We start from the raw sequence: 18,127 nt of genomic DNA on the forward strand, positions 1-18,127 counted from the left end.
GGCACAATCAATATGTGAAAAATCATGACTGAGAATAAAATGTTTATTGAATGACAGTGAAGGAACTATTATGCCAAACTGGACCCTAAAATAAATGAAATGAAATACAAAATACTTTGTTAATCCCTGAAGTACAATTATAATGTTGAAGTAGTTTTTGTTTAAATGAATAAATGCAGAGTCTCCACTTTCCCACTGAAAACAAAATTTAGATGTTATCAGGCGTTTTGCCTTTTAGAGTTGAAAACAGGGATTTGATAGTCTATGCCACAGCAGCAGGGTTAAGGAAAGGTCAAAAGGTAAACATTAGCTTTACAGACAGAACAGGTTAATATAACAACATCACACCATACTGATACCAAAAGGTGGTTGTATCATTCTCTAAAACGTCAATAAATGACCCAGCCCTTTTGCTGATATGATTCCCTTTTCCAACAACTGCCTTAGGCTATAAAAGACATCTGATGTTTGATCCTAGCCCACTCTGTTGAGCATCTGGTTTCTAAAGCCATTTAATAGTCGTCTAAAAAGACAGCTTTGATACAGTGATAGGAGGAAGAGACAGATGAATATAAAAAGAACAGAGACAAAGTATAAGTGAAAAGAGGGCACAGCTGTGGCTATAAAGAGTTCATGCGTGGTTGGATGTAAGTGACCTGAAGCATGTTTGTGTTGAAGAGCGCAGCAATGTGCACTTGAGAAAGTGTATTTACACATGTGACTAAGATTTACCGTTTACTCTTTTGTCTTGGTGTCTGACGAGTAAATGTGATGCTGCTCCATGCAGATAGCATATCTTTCTTTTTCCATCTTACAAAATGATCTTTTCCTTGTCAAAAGAAAGCAATTTATATGTTGCAACAGTAACTGAACAACATTTCAGACATCAGCTTCCATTCAAAGCATCTCACTTCCAACCAGTGGAGAGAACAGGAAGCTGAAATGAGGAGGGTGGAGAGAGAAGGAGGAAGTAGCCGACGCATATTTTCCAGAGCTTCGTATGAGGGAGGGGCTGTATGTGAGCTAGGGTACTCTGGTCTCTCACTGTAATAATTACAACAGCTCTTAACGAAGTCAGGTCAGAAAAGATTAACTTTACGAACTAATTCATAAAAAACATCTGAGCTTGAAATGCATTCTGTAACTTTCTCTGATTTCCTCAGTAAGACCGCATTGCCTTCATCACTTGTCTGCCATTTTACATAAAGTAACTCAAGTGTTTTGTGTAATCTTTGATCCATAAAAATCAATAAATAAAGGAATCTCCTTTAGACATCCTGGCTACTGGCTGGCATCCTCCCTAGGAGCATCTATGGCTAAGCCTCACAGCGCTGCCATATCCTGTGCAACAGGAAACAGCCTAATTGCACACCGTTGCAGATGTGTATGCAAACAGACAGAGCCAAATATATCTGAGGCCAGGCTGCTCTGGTGAACCCAGAGAGCATGCACTCTTTTCCCTTTCGCCATTCTTTATTTCTAAAGCAGCACTGCAGAGACAGAGCAAGCGTGGCTAACCAACCTTCAGCCAAACTTGCTGGCGAAGTGCGAGGGCAGAGACAAGCGAGTGCTATTCTTATCTCGTTCCAGGACTGAGGAATGCCCGCCAGCTATTCAAGAGCTTCAGCATCACACTGCTCACATCATTCTCCTTAAGTTAGTCAAGTGCTTCTCACTAAGGGCCTGTGACTATTCTGTAAAAACATCCATTGTAGACTGTAGAGTCACAACTCCACAGAGTTTCACTCAGAAAAGAATTATAGTTACAACACATACTGAAAATGAATGAAGAAATTAAGAAAGAGGATCTGGTGGAATAATATCACTACAGCTGAATATATGTGCTGAAACACAAAACTGTTTAGATTGACAATCTTACTTCTTCAACACGAGCAAACAAATGTACATTTTAACCTTCTTGGTCTTGTTTTAGAAGTGTTAGAAGTGAAAGGTATCATCCAAATGACTGCAGAAACAACCCTCTGCCCCCTTAATGCAGTGACTTGCAAATAAATCATAAGAAGGCCCTAAAGCATGGCTTGATTTGTTGTGCATTTTCTTTGAATGTGATTTAAATTAAAACACAACGGGACTTTTTACAAGCATACCATTCTAGACGTTACCGTTGTAAATGGGAGTTTGATTCATTGAGGCAATTTAAACATGTGGTTGAGGGGAAACATCTCTTCTGCCAGATGCTTTATTTTAGAGTTAGTCTTAAAATAGCCTGAATAATTTGTATTTGCATCAAGATAAGGAAGGTTAGCATTTAGAAACAGACAACTGAATCATTTAAATAGTCACAACTGAGTTGACTTTTATTCAAACTAGCCAATGAATAGAAATGTCACTCTTCTCTGCTCCTCCATACAGCTTTCTTCTGTGCAACAGTTTTGTGATTTGCAACTTTACTGCAACTGGCATTATGGGATAAATTTTGTTCTTCTTAAACTGTGTGAACATATGTTTGTGCCACTTTGCTGCTGAAGCTGACATCTTGATAAATGTAGATCGAAGTGATAAAGGAAATGTCAGAGCTCATCTACATCCTATTCACCAGAAGTCTTGATGATCTTGTTACCGTTCGCACATATTCAGGGACTTCCTATGAAATCAGGAAATAAAATAACAATGACTGTTTAACTGCACAAATCTTGAAGGAATCTTGAAGCTATGACGCTCATCCTGTAGCAGTGTGTCCAGCCTTTCTAGGCTTTGTTAATGACAAACTGTCTAAAGGTGATGGGGAATAGATTTATTCCAAAAAGTATACAAAGATCGCAGTGAACTTACACTCACACTACACGGTAATGTACCAACAGTGTGGTGTATGCAAAATATTTCTGCTTCTTCACATTTGACTTCCATTAATTTCACACTTCAGATAGAAAGCTACTTTGAAAGACTGGCTTGAGCCACAAAGAAAAAACAAAATAAAGATTCTTCCTAGCACAATTTTTGATTAACAATGGTTGGGAACGTAGTGAAATTAAGTTAATTTAGCTGCAAATCCTTAAATCATCAATAAATAATAGCACAAATGATCCAATCTGCTTGAATCGTCTGATAAAGCTTGATGCCTTATGTTCACATATTTAGTTTGGTAGCAAATTAGTTATAATTTTGGATATTCAGCTTCCAATCTAATCCTCTTCTTATTAACTGTGACCCAATCCAAGAATCCTGGATCTGTTTGCACTAGACACCTTTTAAACACAAGCCGCTGTGAGAATGTTTAGCTGATTCATTGCTTTGTCAGCTTTCCAAAAAAAGTGATTAAGTGATTAAACAGTAATCACAGAGAAGACTCATATTTAACCAAGACTGCTTTAAGCTGTTTTCTGAAACTACAGTGAGAAAGGGTTAACATTAAGTTGGGTAATTCTTTGAACCAAAGCCTACTTCAGATTATAGTCAAACAGAAAAGCTTCCATCAGAGGTTAGAAAAACTAAGTTTATTTGAGGGTGAAATTGTTCTAAGATATATGTCTGTTTAAATGAGGATGTCATGAATTGTCCCGGGGGGGAATTCAATTTATTAAGCCGGCATTTAACAGTGGCTCCCATCACACAAAGGGCAGCATTATATATATCAATCAGTAAACAACATTCCTTTCGAATTACGAGTCTAGTTCGCAAAGTAGTGCCACACAGTTCCCTGCAATTCACTGCAAACAGAGCTCAATGCACAACATGGATGTTTCAGCATCTTCAATTTGTTCAACTTCAGCTGTCTGCAGATTTTCCCTTCGTGACTTTCCTTTCCGAGTTCAGCTTTGGCTAAACCGCTCTCCTCTACAAGATACAAATCAATAGCTGCGTTTTACCAAAACATTTTAGCAGCACTGGGACTTAATAAATTGATTCACCCATTTTCTGATTTTCTAACTGACCCAATTTAGCCAAATAGATGTGTTTGTTATATTAAGAATTTAGCCTAATCTTCATGCTCAAAATCTGCTTTAACTTGATGATAATCTTAACAACTGATTTAAGTTTAAATGGTTTGAAACAACCGATGTGAATGATCATATCAGGGAGAAGGAGCGTGCTCTGGGTTAAGAATGCTTATGGATGATGAGATTGAAGCAGTCGAATGTACTTGGATTCAGCCAAATGCAGCAAAGATTGGACATTATTTCACTTTACTGAAGGACAGAGATCCAAACATACAGTTAATGCAACTCCAGATTTTTAGAGAGTAAAAATCAGCAAAACATTCTGCAATACCTGAGTCAGTCAAACATTCATCTCAAAATATTTCTGGCAGAAAGACGCACAATCTACTACAGCAGTAGAAAAAAAACTGACATGGCATTACAAAAGAGAAAGTCCCTTATTTATTGATGCCACTGGGTTTTAAATTTCAGATAACAAATTATCATCAACAAAGTAAAACATTATAACTTGTTTATGGTTTCATTAATAAGTCTAATTACATCTGAGTGTTTAACAAAGAGACTTTCAGATCTAAATTTGCTGTTATTCTTTAACTTGCTTAAAAGTTGTGAGCAGTCAAGTAAAAAAAAAAAATAGAAAACAAAAAGCTCTAATGGCAGCAAATATAAATAGGTGGGTGGGACGGTGGAAATGTGGCCTACTTGGTATGCAAATCGAGTATTAGCTTACAAAAAAAAAAAGTCCTTACAGGGTTGTAGGCTTGGCGTAGTGGTCAGCGTGGAACGCTCAGCAACAAATGACTCGTGGCCATGTTGCATTTCCCCTTATACAAAGCACTTGACAGTCCGCCTGTTTGCGGTAACAAATGGAGTAATAATATCATATATAAAACCAACACAATATCTTCAGGCTTGGAAATGTGCACATACAGATACTTTTACAAAAGAGATGAGAAATTTTGCAACGTTACTTGCATGTGACATATAAGAAAATTTACATTTGAGATATTAAGCTGACACAGAGACAGACATGCAATTATTAACATGAAAGAACACCCCAGCTGTTACTGACAGAGCAGATCCATTTCTTCTTTCTCATTACAGAATAAACCCCTTATATCATGACTGGTCTGCTGCCTGAACTGTGAGCTTTGCTTTCTACTAACAATGATGAAAAGTATAAACAAATGATATTCAAGTCATTTCTACAGCAAAACAGAGCAGAAGTTTATCTTTGAAGGCTTGTGTTTAATAAGACGATGACTTCACTACATCATAGCACACAGCAAGACCAACAGACTAACCTATTGCATTAATGGCAAAGTATGAGAAAAATATAAGAGGAATTCTTTTTTAATTCACCACTTCCTGATTTTTAAAGCCCCTGGAGAAGAAAACCACCCACCCTAAAGCAGGGATGGGTGATAAGGCATTAAAAATGACATGATTCTTTTCTATTTTGACCACAATGGTCAATACTGAATGCTTCACTTGTCTGGAAACATGAAACTGCTGCTGTGCTCTTTTTATTTTGTTTTGAACGCTTTCATATGGGGTGGCAGTGATATAGTAAATGATGAGATGATGCTTTTTTGGTTGACACGTGCACTGCAAGAACGGTTGTTTGTTTCCTCTGTTAGCTTTCACTGACCACAGACCAAGTTCGCACATTGTATTAATCAGTTCCTTGTTACTGAATCCAAATCATATTACTGACATAGTGAGGCCTTTTTTGTGACTACTTCATCAGTGTGGTAATGATGTGGGAACAGTTTCAGGGAGCTTTCTTTGGCCACACTTGTTCTCCCCTATGTTTCCGCTCAGTTTTCTTTCTCAGTCTGCTGACAAGTTTTTTTATCTTCTTTTTCCATTTAGGTTTTGTGGTTGTTAGCTGCAATCTTAGAGCAGCCACTAACTAGTGGACTGAAGTGTGCTGAGACATGTACAGCTGTCTGTAGATAGATTAACTGAAAATGTTATGTGTATCACTAAAAATGACTGAACTGAATCACAATGTAATTCAGGAAAGTAATGCAGCTTCAGCTTAAGGTGCATCAGAGTGGTCCTAACAACGCCCTGCTGTCCAGCTACATGAAATGTGAGCATGAGTTTGTGCCAAAAGGACCACAACAGAGAACCAGGATGTAGGAATCATTCAGTGCAAATGTAGAGATGATGTGGGCAGCGATGCAAGTAACATCCTCAGATCTAATAAGCCTTTGTGTCGTCATATCTTTTTCAATTGGATGAGTCGTCTCTCATCATGTCGACATGTCTTTATAAAACTTGCATGTAAAAAAGGGGGGAAAAAGGCAGTTTTTAAACTGAAACCATCCATAAGAAAAAGAAAGAACAACCTCTAGCAGTGTTAAGGTTTTTACACTTTAGACATTACATCATGTCAAAGTGCAGGAGATATGTCCAAAAACAAAACTCAATGACCAAAACTCCTCCTCGGTAATGTGAGGGTCTGATGACATCATACAAGTAGCAATCTACTGAATCATGCTGTGTATTTAATTTTTTACACTGATTCTGCATTTTGGCTTAGTTTAGATTATATAAACAGTGATTTTTTTTAAATCCGTGGAACAAAACTGAGGGCACGTTTAAACCAGGATAGTCCAGGGGTCCCAACTGGGCAGGTAATGCCAAGAAATGTTGCATCTTGGTTTGGTTTACATCAAGTAAACTAAACCACATGGAAAACATCACATAATTACAAATGCTGCTAGCTAGGCAATGATTCTCCTCGACATGAGTACTGACCAAGAACGAAAAAAGGCAGGAAGAAGAAGAAGAAACCCACGCTCATCGATGAGTCAGGATGGAAAACAGCTCGTTCACTGCAAGTAAACATTGGAACAACAATGGATTTATACAGTCTTGGCTTTATGTTTTTACTTTGGTGTTCAAACCTAATAAGGTTTGTCAAGAATTTGTCCAGTATGTGTAGCAGGAGAGGCAGAGAGCTATCCAGCATGTTACCTTACAACAACTAACCCTCACATCACTAACTTTCTTTGGTTCGCTGGATGATTCATTTGCTTTCACACTGTAAGCAGATTGTACCAGGACTGACTTGCAAGTGAACACAGACCCCCAATTTTCAAGCAAACCTGAGTTTGTTTCTTTGGTTTACTTTAGGATACAAATGAGTGTTCATACTACTCCAAAAGAACCGTAATATCGGGGGAGGCAGACCAGGGATCATTTAAAGTGGACCAAATGGCACCAGTATGAATGCACCTGAACTTCATTTGACAACAAAAAGGTCTTGAGAGCTTCTAGTGGCGCTGCTAAAGTTTCCGACTGCAGCTTTTTAGCCTTCAAAGTTAATAAGAAATTATGATGCAAATTCAACATCCAGCCATGGTAACATTTGTTTTAGGAAAATAATTATGTTGATGATAGTTGGTTAAATGCAGAAGACTGGCCATTAATAGGCCAACCCACATTTTAACATCATGGTAAATTATTTGGTTTGAAGGTTCTATGAAGAAATTGCTTGAAAGAATGTACAAATGTGCACAATATAAATATCAAAGTGTAAACAAAATATAAGCTAAAATAGGAAGAAAAAGTTGCATGTGTTTTCTCAGCTTTGGGACACTGCTGGGCATCTCCAGAAATGTACATAATAAGGGTCACTGTGCCATCAAACAAGTCAGGAAAGCGTTTTAAGGTGGAAAAGTTACATTTTACAAGTGCGTCTTCAAGAGCCAGCATTGCACACTCAGGTATTACATTTCTGCATCTCGGTGAGCAACATCAAACAAATTTTAGTGACAAGCACCTTTTTCTTCTTTTTTTTTTTTTCTTTTTTCATGTTATTCTAAAACTGAACCAAAGAAAATCATTTGCTTTTTTTCCTCACGGGAGATTTAGCAGCAACAGAGTGTTGAGCTTTTCTGGGTCGAGGTTGTTTTGTGGCCTGTTAAACATTTATCTGATTCTAAAAATGCTGATCAAAATAACTTCAGAGTTATAGTAACAACTAACAGCTGCACCAGAGGGATTTCTTCATATGATCATCCACAGGGAGCTCTCTGCAGGCATCTGTGTTGACTGTAGACAAAACTAACATTTGCTGCTTTCCTCACCTTTACAACTCACCATTAAATGAACAAGAGTACAGAACATTTCTAGGGCTTCTGGCTAAAAATTGCACCAAATTCTTTTCCTCCTACATCTGGAATGAAAGGCAACACACATGGTATTTGGCACTCCTCTGCAATAACCACTGGCAAGGTGCAACAGCTCAATCTGTAGCTGCTTTCCTGCAAATAACCAAGTGATTGAAGTTGGATTCACACATGACCTTTCAGGAACATCAATGTTTCAGAAAAATCCATTCCTTTCTATGTTCCGTTTAAAAGACAATGATGCAATATTGAGCTGTCAACACAGCAAGCATACGTATTTTATTTGTGGTGTGAATGTGGTCCTATTTATATCACCCTCATTCACACTAGTCTGTGCACATTGGAAAAATTAAATGGTCTTAACCTCTTCCTGATGAGCACTATTGTTTCTGATTCTTTTTTACTTTAACTTAGCATACGTGTGTGTGTGTGTGTGTGTGTGTGTGTGTGTGTGTGTGTGTGTGTGTGTGTGTGTGTGTGTGTGTGTGTGTGTGTGTGTGTGTGAAGACCACAATCTCCTTTAACAGCAGAGGTGATAAGGTTGTCATGAGGTCAACTAAGGAGAACAAAAATGGCCCGTGTGTGTTTTAGATCTGTCTTAGTCAGAGAGCTGGTCTACTAGAAAATATTGATAGTTATAGAGAGTTCTTAAAATCATAAACTGGTTATGTTTACTTTCTTATTTGCACTTCAAGTCAGCAGTTAATGTTACTGTAATTTTGAGTGACTGTGATTTTAATAAAAATGTATTGGGCTTTATGTTAATTGTACATTCAATATAAGTGTAACACTAGAGGGGAATGTGAAGCCTTCCAAAGACTTGACCCATGGGAATATAGTTGAATAGCTCTGAAGTAAACCCTATGTAGGATCTAACGGTGAGCAAAAAATGAATTAACCAATTAGAAAAATACACTGGTATTACAAACAGATCTGTCTTTCTTTGCAGTAGATGAAAGGAGTCATTCCAAACTGAATGCAAAGCAGAGTGGCACATCTCTCCCACTGCTGTCAGGCTGACAGGCAGGTGGGCAGACAGGAGACGGCCTGCTTCTCTGACGTAACAAGTGACAGGATCGGGCTTGCCACTGATGACAGATTACAAGAGCAGGGAGGCAGGAAGTGAAAGAAAGAAAGGAAGAGAGAAGAATCCGCCCACCCATTTCATCCCCCTCCTCCTTCTCCTCCAACCCTCTTTGGGCTCAGGGAGGCTGCTGGCCTGGAGAAAACAGAGGGGAGGAAGGGTAGTGATGACTGCTTATTGTTTGAGCCCTGTGTGCTGCGGTTCCAGTCTCAGCGCACACTCATTCAGGCCTGGCTATTTATATCCTCTCAATATCCATGCAGGCGGAGGCAGGCTGCAGTTGTTTTGATGGCTGCATACATTATTGGGCCTGAAGTGCCTGCCTGCTGGGAGACCGTCTATTTGTGCTACTTTTCTTGCAGGATTTCCCCTTTTATAATTAGACCATGTTTAATGGTGTTTCCAAAATTGTACAGCTTTTCTCTTTTTTATTTTTAAAGACATGCTGAAGTTATAAAAATAATCTAATTTCAATTAACTAGCTAAAGACTCAGCTAGTAGTGCCAAATAAAGTCATCCATTTATTTGTCATTTAAAATTTTTTGGACGTCCATTCCAGATGTAGATCTGAAGTGGAAGCCTCTTTTTTCATCGAGCTTCCTTTTTTAATAAATTTTTCAATAACTCCAAAAAACCATAACGGGTCCTATTGGAGCTGCAAGTCAGATTCACTTAGAGCACCTTGACACCAGGATAGTCTGGTGTAAAAAACTTTCACACCTTTTTTTGTTTGGGTTTGCTTGCACAGCATTTTTTTAAGTGATTGAACAATTTCAAGCAATGACAACAGCTCCTAGCTAGCAGTTTTAACCTGCCTCAACAATTAGCCAGGACCGAAAACAGAAATCCTTCCCCAAACAATGGAGTTTATGCTGTCTTACTGTTTTTACTCTGGTGTTAAAAATCTAATACGGCCCAGTATGAGCAGCAGGGGAGGCCGCAAGCTATCAAAAATGTTGCACTACAGCATGCTGTACATCACTTCCACTCTTTGGCCCATTTGCTATCACATTGAAAGCAAACAACACCAGGATTCACTTACAAGTGAACAGAGACCCCTGGTTTTCAAGCGGACCAAAATGAGCTTTTTTGAAAGCAAATGAGCATTCACACTGCTCCAAATGAACTGTACTAGCTGTGGAAACAGATCCAGGTTTGTTTTAGTGGACCAAACAGTGCCAGAGGGGAAGTGCCTTTAAACCCTCTTTCTCATATGTCCATGACAGCTTCTGGAAGCTGCAAATATATAGTCTGGAATATCTCCACCACATAAGCACTGAGCCATTTATGTAAGAAAGACTGGATCTTTGCCTTTCAGGATCACCTACCAATTCTGATTTATCTTCATCTTTTACTTAGGTAAAACGATCTTGTATTTATGGCCAACAAAGGGCCATGTGAGAGTATTAATGAATTACACACAAGCAGATGACAAGTCTTTAAATTGTTGTCTCCACTCAGCTTTTTTCAAAATGACAAAACCCTCATGTTAGAGCTCCATTTTAAATCACACAGACGTGGTGCAAATAAATAGAAAAAAAAAAGGTAGGCACGTTTGAACATCATCCTGGTGCTTCTAGTTGTACATTCTAGTAGAACCAGTGTTTCATCTACAAATGTTCAAGCCTGACAGGCTACATGGACAAAATGAATAAAAACATAAATCAAGTACATTATTTTAAATGCCAAACATCAGACTGAGATTTGTATTTAACAAGTAAGAGCCTGCGGTGTTTTAATGTCTGCAAGTGCAACAAAAACTTCACAAAAGTTGTTGATAAAATATCCGGAATATGAAAAATAGAAAAATCAGTTTTCAGATTTCTGAAAAACAGTGTAAACAAAATATCTGACAGTGGCAAGGATATGAGGCTGAAAGTTCTGCTACAAAAGACAACGGAAGCTTTATTCAGGCAACAAAAAGATCAAAATAAGAGAGAGAAAGAAAAATACATGGGGAACAGAGTCGTTGTTGATGAGACAGGCTAAGACACAAGGGGATAGGGCACCAAGCTAATCGCATGTTTATTCTTTATGGAAAAACAGAAAATGTTAAAGATTGAAAAGTGTTGGTGGGTGTTTGAGAGGCGACTGAACAGGTTTGCCCCACCCCAAAAAAAGAAGAAAAAAAAATGCTGCCACTGGTATGTTTACATGGTCTTCAGACACGACTTTAGTGTATGTTGTCTGTTGAACATGCATACACATACAAAAGTGGCTTTAACATTCCAGGAGGTGAACTAACGGTTAAGGAAGAAGGCAGAATACCGCCTGCTGATGCTGCTGCTGCTTTCATTGCTTCTCCTTCTCTATTGAAGGCAGAGCATGACAACTCCTCCATTCAGAACAGAGGAAGAGATGAGGAGGCGAAGCACGAGGATGGTGACACAAAGAATCTCATTAGAGGCAGACACAGCAGGGTGCTGGTACAATATGGCAGCAGCTTTAGCAGCAACTGCAGCTCCAAATCTCTTTAATAAAAGACACATTCAGTGGTGGGAGGACTGACAGCATGGAGAAAAATCAAACTCAGTGGACTAAAAAGAAGGGAGTTAGGAGGAGGGAGGTGCACAGGGGAGCTAGAGAGGGAGAAGCTACAAAAAAAAAAAAAAAAATCAAATTGCAAATGACATTGGACTACAACTATTGGCACAGAACAGAGATTATAGATTACCTACACTGTAAGTAATCCCGAACTGAGAAAAAGATTGAGTGACTGCAGCCAGTACAAAGAAGGCATGCGCGCACACACACACACAAACATAAGAGGGATTGCAATAAAAAAATGTAAACAAATGTAAACAAAAAAGATGAAGCCATTGTACAGTGATTCAATCTGTAGTAACTACACTTGCACATACACAAGCTTGACCTTAACCAACAAAAGAAAACAAAAGTAAATCACAATCATTTACCAGACTTTTTTGAGCCGCTAAGATGATGAAAAAAAACATACCCACAGACATTTGGAAGTGCATAAAGGGAGAGACAGATAACACAAAATGAGAGAGAAAGGTGCTCACAGATGGAGAGGACAGAGATTGGGCGAGCAAGGACACGGCAAGGACGACAAGTCAGGAGCATGGCTGGCTGGTGGGTGGAAAAAGCAGGAGAGAAGCATGAAAGTGTTGAAGACTGCCTAGCAACTTGGCAGAAACACGCATCTGTGCTCCTTAATATTACCAGCAGTCATCTGTCGATTCTAATGCCAACCATGAATAATAGAGGCTCCACCCATCTATGCCAGCAAGCTGAATTATTAATTCACAACCAAAGACTTGCATTAGCACGCACTGTGGGGTTTAGGCACATTTGCCTGCTCAGACTGTACAACATGTCTGTGTTCACATGAAGAAAGTGTGTGGCACATGCATATCCATACACCCACAGAATGAAACTGCTGCTGTTCACTGTCAGATGTCTGGCAGGTTTACTCAGAATTATCCCCATTGACGAGATGCTGATATATTTTACACTTAAAACAATAACGCAGGTGGAATTACACCCATTAAACTGTCATGTTAGATCATCCATGAAGGCTCAAAGAGTAATATTAAAAAAAATCCCTCATGCAACACCACAGAAAAATCTTTAAGATGCTGGTTAAACATAAACACACAGTACAATTGTTATCGGATTCCTAACTTTTAACGGAAAGAGTAAACAATCATTTTCAAATATTAATTAAAATAACAATTTAACAATCGTTGCAAATTCAGCTACAATAGCACAACCCAAGAGACAATATTATCTAGGTCAATGGTTTCTTTTCATAGGCTTGATTAAGAACTGTAGCCTAATTAGCTCAAAGAAGATTTGACATGTAAATCAGCACAATGCTCTTTTGACTTAGTTTTATACATTTAGCATACTGGATATAGCAAGACATTCTGAGGCACAAACCAAAACACTTTGGTCATAACATACAAACAAATGCAGCTCCAACTACCTTAACATCTGCTGCAGCGGCCAACTAACCAGTAAATCTGATTACCCTGGGCTCCACACACCCCTCAATCAAAGCTTTAAAAATAACTTATCCACAGAGAAAGCCAGCCATTACAACATGCCAAACACTCTAGTATTATTATTATTATCATTATCAGGCCGGAAAACAAAATATCTCCAGTTAAAAGATAAAGGCAGGATGGGACGAAAACAGAAAAAAAAACCCTCCCAAAAAAAAACAGAAACCATTTGGTCTAAAAGAACATGCAGATGTGTGTATGTGCCTTCTACAGGGTAATGTGTAGGCTGCATATCCAGCATCTCTTCTAACCTGTGCAATAACACATCAGGTGATATGGTGAGAGCAATGTTGTGGACACACAAGAGGCAGCACAGAGGAGTCTCAGCTAACGCAGAGCCGATGTTTGCAGAGGCAGCAACTGTAGAGAGCAGAGCTCAGGGATTTCTTCAGTAAACTCATGAAAGCCTGACACACTGCATGTGATGATAACCCTGTTCACCCACAGCCCAGGGACAAACACGAAGCCTTAAAGCAGGGGTTCTCAAACTTATTTTTCAAAAGGTCCATATATACTCTCCATTGAAGGACAGAGGTCTGGAAAAATTTGCAAAAACACATTTATTGATCGAACTTTTTCACTGTATTTTCTTTCATGTATAATAAACAACATTCAAACTATGCATCAGGCCTAGTGGGAGACATGGCGCTGGTTTTGTTTAGTTTTTTACTGGCGGAGTTGTTACAAATGCCCGCCCTACTCTGTTTCTGATTGGCCCTAACATCACAAACCCCTGTGAAATCATAGGCTACTGGTTCCTGTCATTTATAGCCGCCCTCTGCGGCTATAACATCACAGAGGGCAGGTTAGCTGTCACCATACAGTCTAGGTGTCACATACGGTCGAGACCCACAGCTTCATGGGCGAGAAGGCAAAACATGGTGAACATAAAGAGATGTTATCATTAGATCACGTGAATAATATCCAGGGACATTGTATTTCACATTATAAACGATTTATTTTTTTATCTATAGAAGATTAATTTTGAATAAGACTTAGGATAACAGCGTTTTGTAATTCAAAACATAAGTTGGGCTGGGTCCAGACTTTGAGGATCCCTGCCTTAAAGAGTAGCCTGTGTAAACAAAGTTGGGCAGTATGGCTTTACGTTGAGTTTTTCTTAAATATGAGCCTGCTACAACATTTTGTGTATCACATAGCACTCTAGCCCAGCGTATTGTTTAAAAGCATTTTATACAAAAATGGAAGAAAACAAAAAGAACACCAATTCTCCAGAAAACTAATTTCTTTTTTTTTTTCGCACTAACTTCTCCTACGATGTTCTGGAGTATGAATGATGTGGACATTTGTATTCTCACACACAGCTTCTCTGGAATATCTGTAAAAACAGTTTAACATGTAGGGTCTTCTGGTCTGCATGAACTTTCTTGTTCATATTAAGAAGACACAGGACATCCCTTTCATTTACTCTAAAGACAGTAGTCATGTTTACATGTGGAAAAATGTTTTCAAACTGCTTACAGTTCTGATCAGACCTGTTTTGTTTACATGAAAATGAACAAGTTATTCTAATCATGATGTGTGTTTACATGCATCACATGTTTAAATAGAATAAACCATTGTATCCCAGGGGTGGGGAACCTTGGTCCTCGTGTGTCGCTGTCCTGCAAGTTTCCCTGCTCCAGCGCACTTGATTCAAACTAAATGGATCCAACAACTTCTTAAGTTCTGCTCAGTGACTCATTCTTTTGAATCAGGTCTGTTGGAGCATGGAGAGATCTAAAGCATGCAGGACAGCGGCCCTCGAGGACCAGGGCTCCCCACTTCTGCTGTATCCCATATGCTGTGTCTCTGATAATCCTGACGGTGAGATAATCAAGTTTGTTTACTAGTCTTGATTGGAACACGGACATCAGCTTCTTGTTGCGGGACAGAGAGCAACCTTCCAGCTGTCTTGACAAGTTAAAAAAATATTTCCCTTAACCGTCACATGAGAGGCTATAGAGGATAGACAGGTGTTTCTGCCCCAGAATCCTCAGCAGATACAGCTTAATATTATGTGCCCATCAAACCTGGGCTAATTTAAAAAAAAATAAAATAAAATAAAAAAAAAAAGAAAAAAAAAAACACTTCTTGCAGTTTCATACTTCGTACAGTTTCCTGTCAAATGCTTTCATTTGACAGGAAACTGTATGCTGATTAACATTGTCACATTGGACGGGAGATTCAGATGTTTATGTTGGATAAAAGGTATAAATGTAAAAGTGTAAAAATGGCTTTACTGTTACATTGGAACCATCTCAGAATTAAAACGGGATTATTACTGGGCTGACCACATAAAAAAAATTTGACATAAATATAATTGTCAATATTCTTATAATACATGGACATATGTTCTTTTGTGTATATTGGATCATCATCATCATTCCATAAAAAAGGTAATTCATGAACTAGTTAACAACCTCGAGTGAGTACAATCTGACTCCTGATACTCCCTATCTTATTAAAGTCATAGGTTGTCTGCAATGTAAGCTGAATACAGCATTGGTAGTAATGCAAGCACTGTATATAATGGTCATGCAATGCAATGTTGCCATGTCTAAATTAATAGTTACACCTAACATTTTCCCCTATTGTTTCCCATTTTCAGTATCTGTTTATGGTGCATACTGGACAACGTCTGCACCAACATGTCTGCAGAAAGTAAATCAACTGATAACTTATATGCTAATAAATATCAATATACTGATCAGGTACTGAAATATTAATTTTCTTTCAATTAAACCAATAAAGCATCACTGTCAAATGGTCTAAAAGCCCACAGTATACTGTATCACCTATAAATGCCAAAAAAGGTGAACATTTCTCCTGTGAAAGACTTCTGTCTGCTTATTATATGCTGGTTTAAATGATTACCAAATAAAATGACAATGAAAATGATAGCTTATTGACTTTCTGAAGAGAAATTATCAGCACTTAATTTTTTGTTCCATTACAACAATGGATGCACTTACAAGGAGCAGCACAGGATGCACTGAGCAAACATCCTGACTCCATACAGCATCATGACAGAGGCCCTGATAAATATATCGCCACTGCTGCATATAGACCAGACACATAAATTATCATAGTGGTCCGGGAACATTGCTTTACACAAGACTGTACAACACAAGCTTCCTAAACATACACAAAAGTCACAATGACAATATAAAGCTCCTATTACACCAATAACAATACACAGTCCTATGTTTGCCTTGCTGAGCTAAATGCAGGAAACGTATTTGGAATTGGTTATGAAAATAACTGACCACCAAACATTTATCCATTTCTTCGAGTTATTAATGAAATAAGATGATAAGTGTTAGTTTATATTAGATGGTTGGGACATTCTTGCTTTCCCAGGAGACTCCAGGAGCTCTGCAGAAACATGAGACGAGTTGCTTTATTTTCCTTCGATGCTGACTCCACCACATCAGCAAAAATAGCTGATGATCTGCGTGCACAAGTTACTTAACATGTGTGTGCTGAAGTCAGAGTTGTTAAGAGATCGCATGTTAATGAAGAAAATGACATTAAAATGAGCTTCACCCTGAATAAAATGTTCACATTTTATCTCTAGGCATCTGTAGGGATGAAGGGTTACAGTTCTGTTGTAATACTCCAGTTAAACAATATTTGCACTAGACCCCAGTAACACTAAGCGGAATATATTTTTTGCCACTTTACATAAGCTGGCATGTGCTCATGTATACTTAGTAATTGTGATTATAATGCTTTGGTTCACTGCATCACTGTACAACTCTGCCTTTTGTCCAGTTTTTTGATGGTTACAATTTTAAAAACACTCAAATGATGATAAGATAACCAATCACCGGACAAAATTAACATGTCTTTATCATGCTGTTAATCATTATGATTGTTGAGACATGGTAACCTTTGAGGATGAGCAAGGAGACGCTTTACAAAGTCATGGTTATTAGTCTCCAGCAGTTTAATAACTTGAGAGTCACACAATAGCACAACATGTGCTTACCAAATTACAGCATTCATGTCAAAACTTGTTAGGGCTGGCTTATATGGGAAAAGAAAAAAAAACACCAAGATCATTGTCTGATATATCTCAATCTTCATCGTGATAGAGAACTAAATTATGTTGTCAATGTGTAGGAGTGTAACTATGTCTTTTTAAGTTTTATTCATATGTATTTGCAGTTATATTTCTATTTACATTTGTCCAGCCCAATAACTGGCTACTGGAATTCTTGGAAAATAATAAATCATAACATCACTCACCGACCAAATTATTGTACGTTATAGGGATGTACATGACTAGTCAACTAACTGATTAGTTGAAACGGCGAACAAAGTGACATCTTTTTTTTAAAAGTTGATGTTTTGTTTGAAGTTATGTGTCATTGTGCAGAGATATGGTGCTGTTTACAGCAGTGTGTTAAAAGAACAGCGTGGTCCCTTTAAGAATGGTCGAGCTGGAGAGGAGAGAGAAAGAGACTCACAGTGCAGGAGCCAGAGCAGAGAAAGTAACAGCACTTCTAGTTACAGCAGAGTCCCATGTCTGCTTCATCACTGCTGGGTAAAGCGAAGGGAGTTAACTCTGAAGGTAGCTGCAGCTTCACCCAGGAGTAATCACGCCTTCCATCGTCAGTGTGGAGACGGAAAGTTTACCAGCTGTTTGGTCTGAGTTTTCACTGATAGTGGAGGCAACACACCTGGGTAACACGGTTATTAGACCCTCAGAAATGTTGCTTCAGGAGCAAAAAGACCAGACAGAAGGACGAAGAAAATAACTGGCTTTGTTGTTGCTGAATGTTCCTGTGGGCAGGGTGTTTGGCTTATGTAGACAAGAAGCTGCTAGCCTATATAAATGCAGTGCACCCAACCCAGGTTCGATCACGATGCCTTCCTGACCCACTTTCTCATGTACCTGATGAATACAAAAGAACTCTAGAAGTCACAGGAATGTTAAAAATATAATAATAAAAAAAAAACAAC

At 38.5% G+C, this 18,127-nt stretch overlaps 1 protein-coding gene across 1 annotated transcript in view; it reads right to left on the reverse strand.

The window, feature by feature from the left end:
• The window catches only part of LOC121642954 (tyrosine-protein kinase CSK), a 50,562-nt gene that overhangs the window by 22,018 nt on the left and 10,417 nt on the right, over positions 1-18,127 (reverse strand). The gene's annotated exons all lie outside the window — the stretch shown is intronic.

This window comes from Melanotaenia boesemani, chromosome 1, assembly GCF_017639745.1.
Source record: "Melanotaenia boesemani isolate fMelBoe1 chromosome 1, fMelBoe1.pri, whole genome shotgun sequence".
NCBI lineage: Eukaryota > Metazoa > Chordata > Actinopteri > Atheriniformes > Melanotaeniidae > Melanotaenia > Melanotaenia boesemani.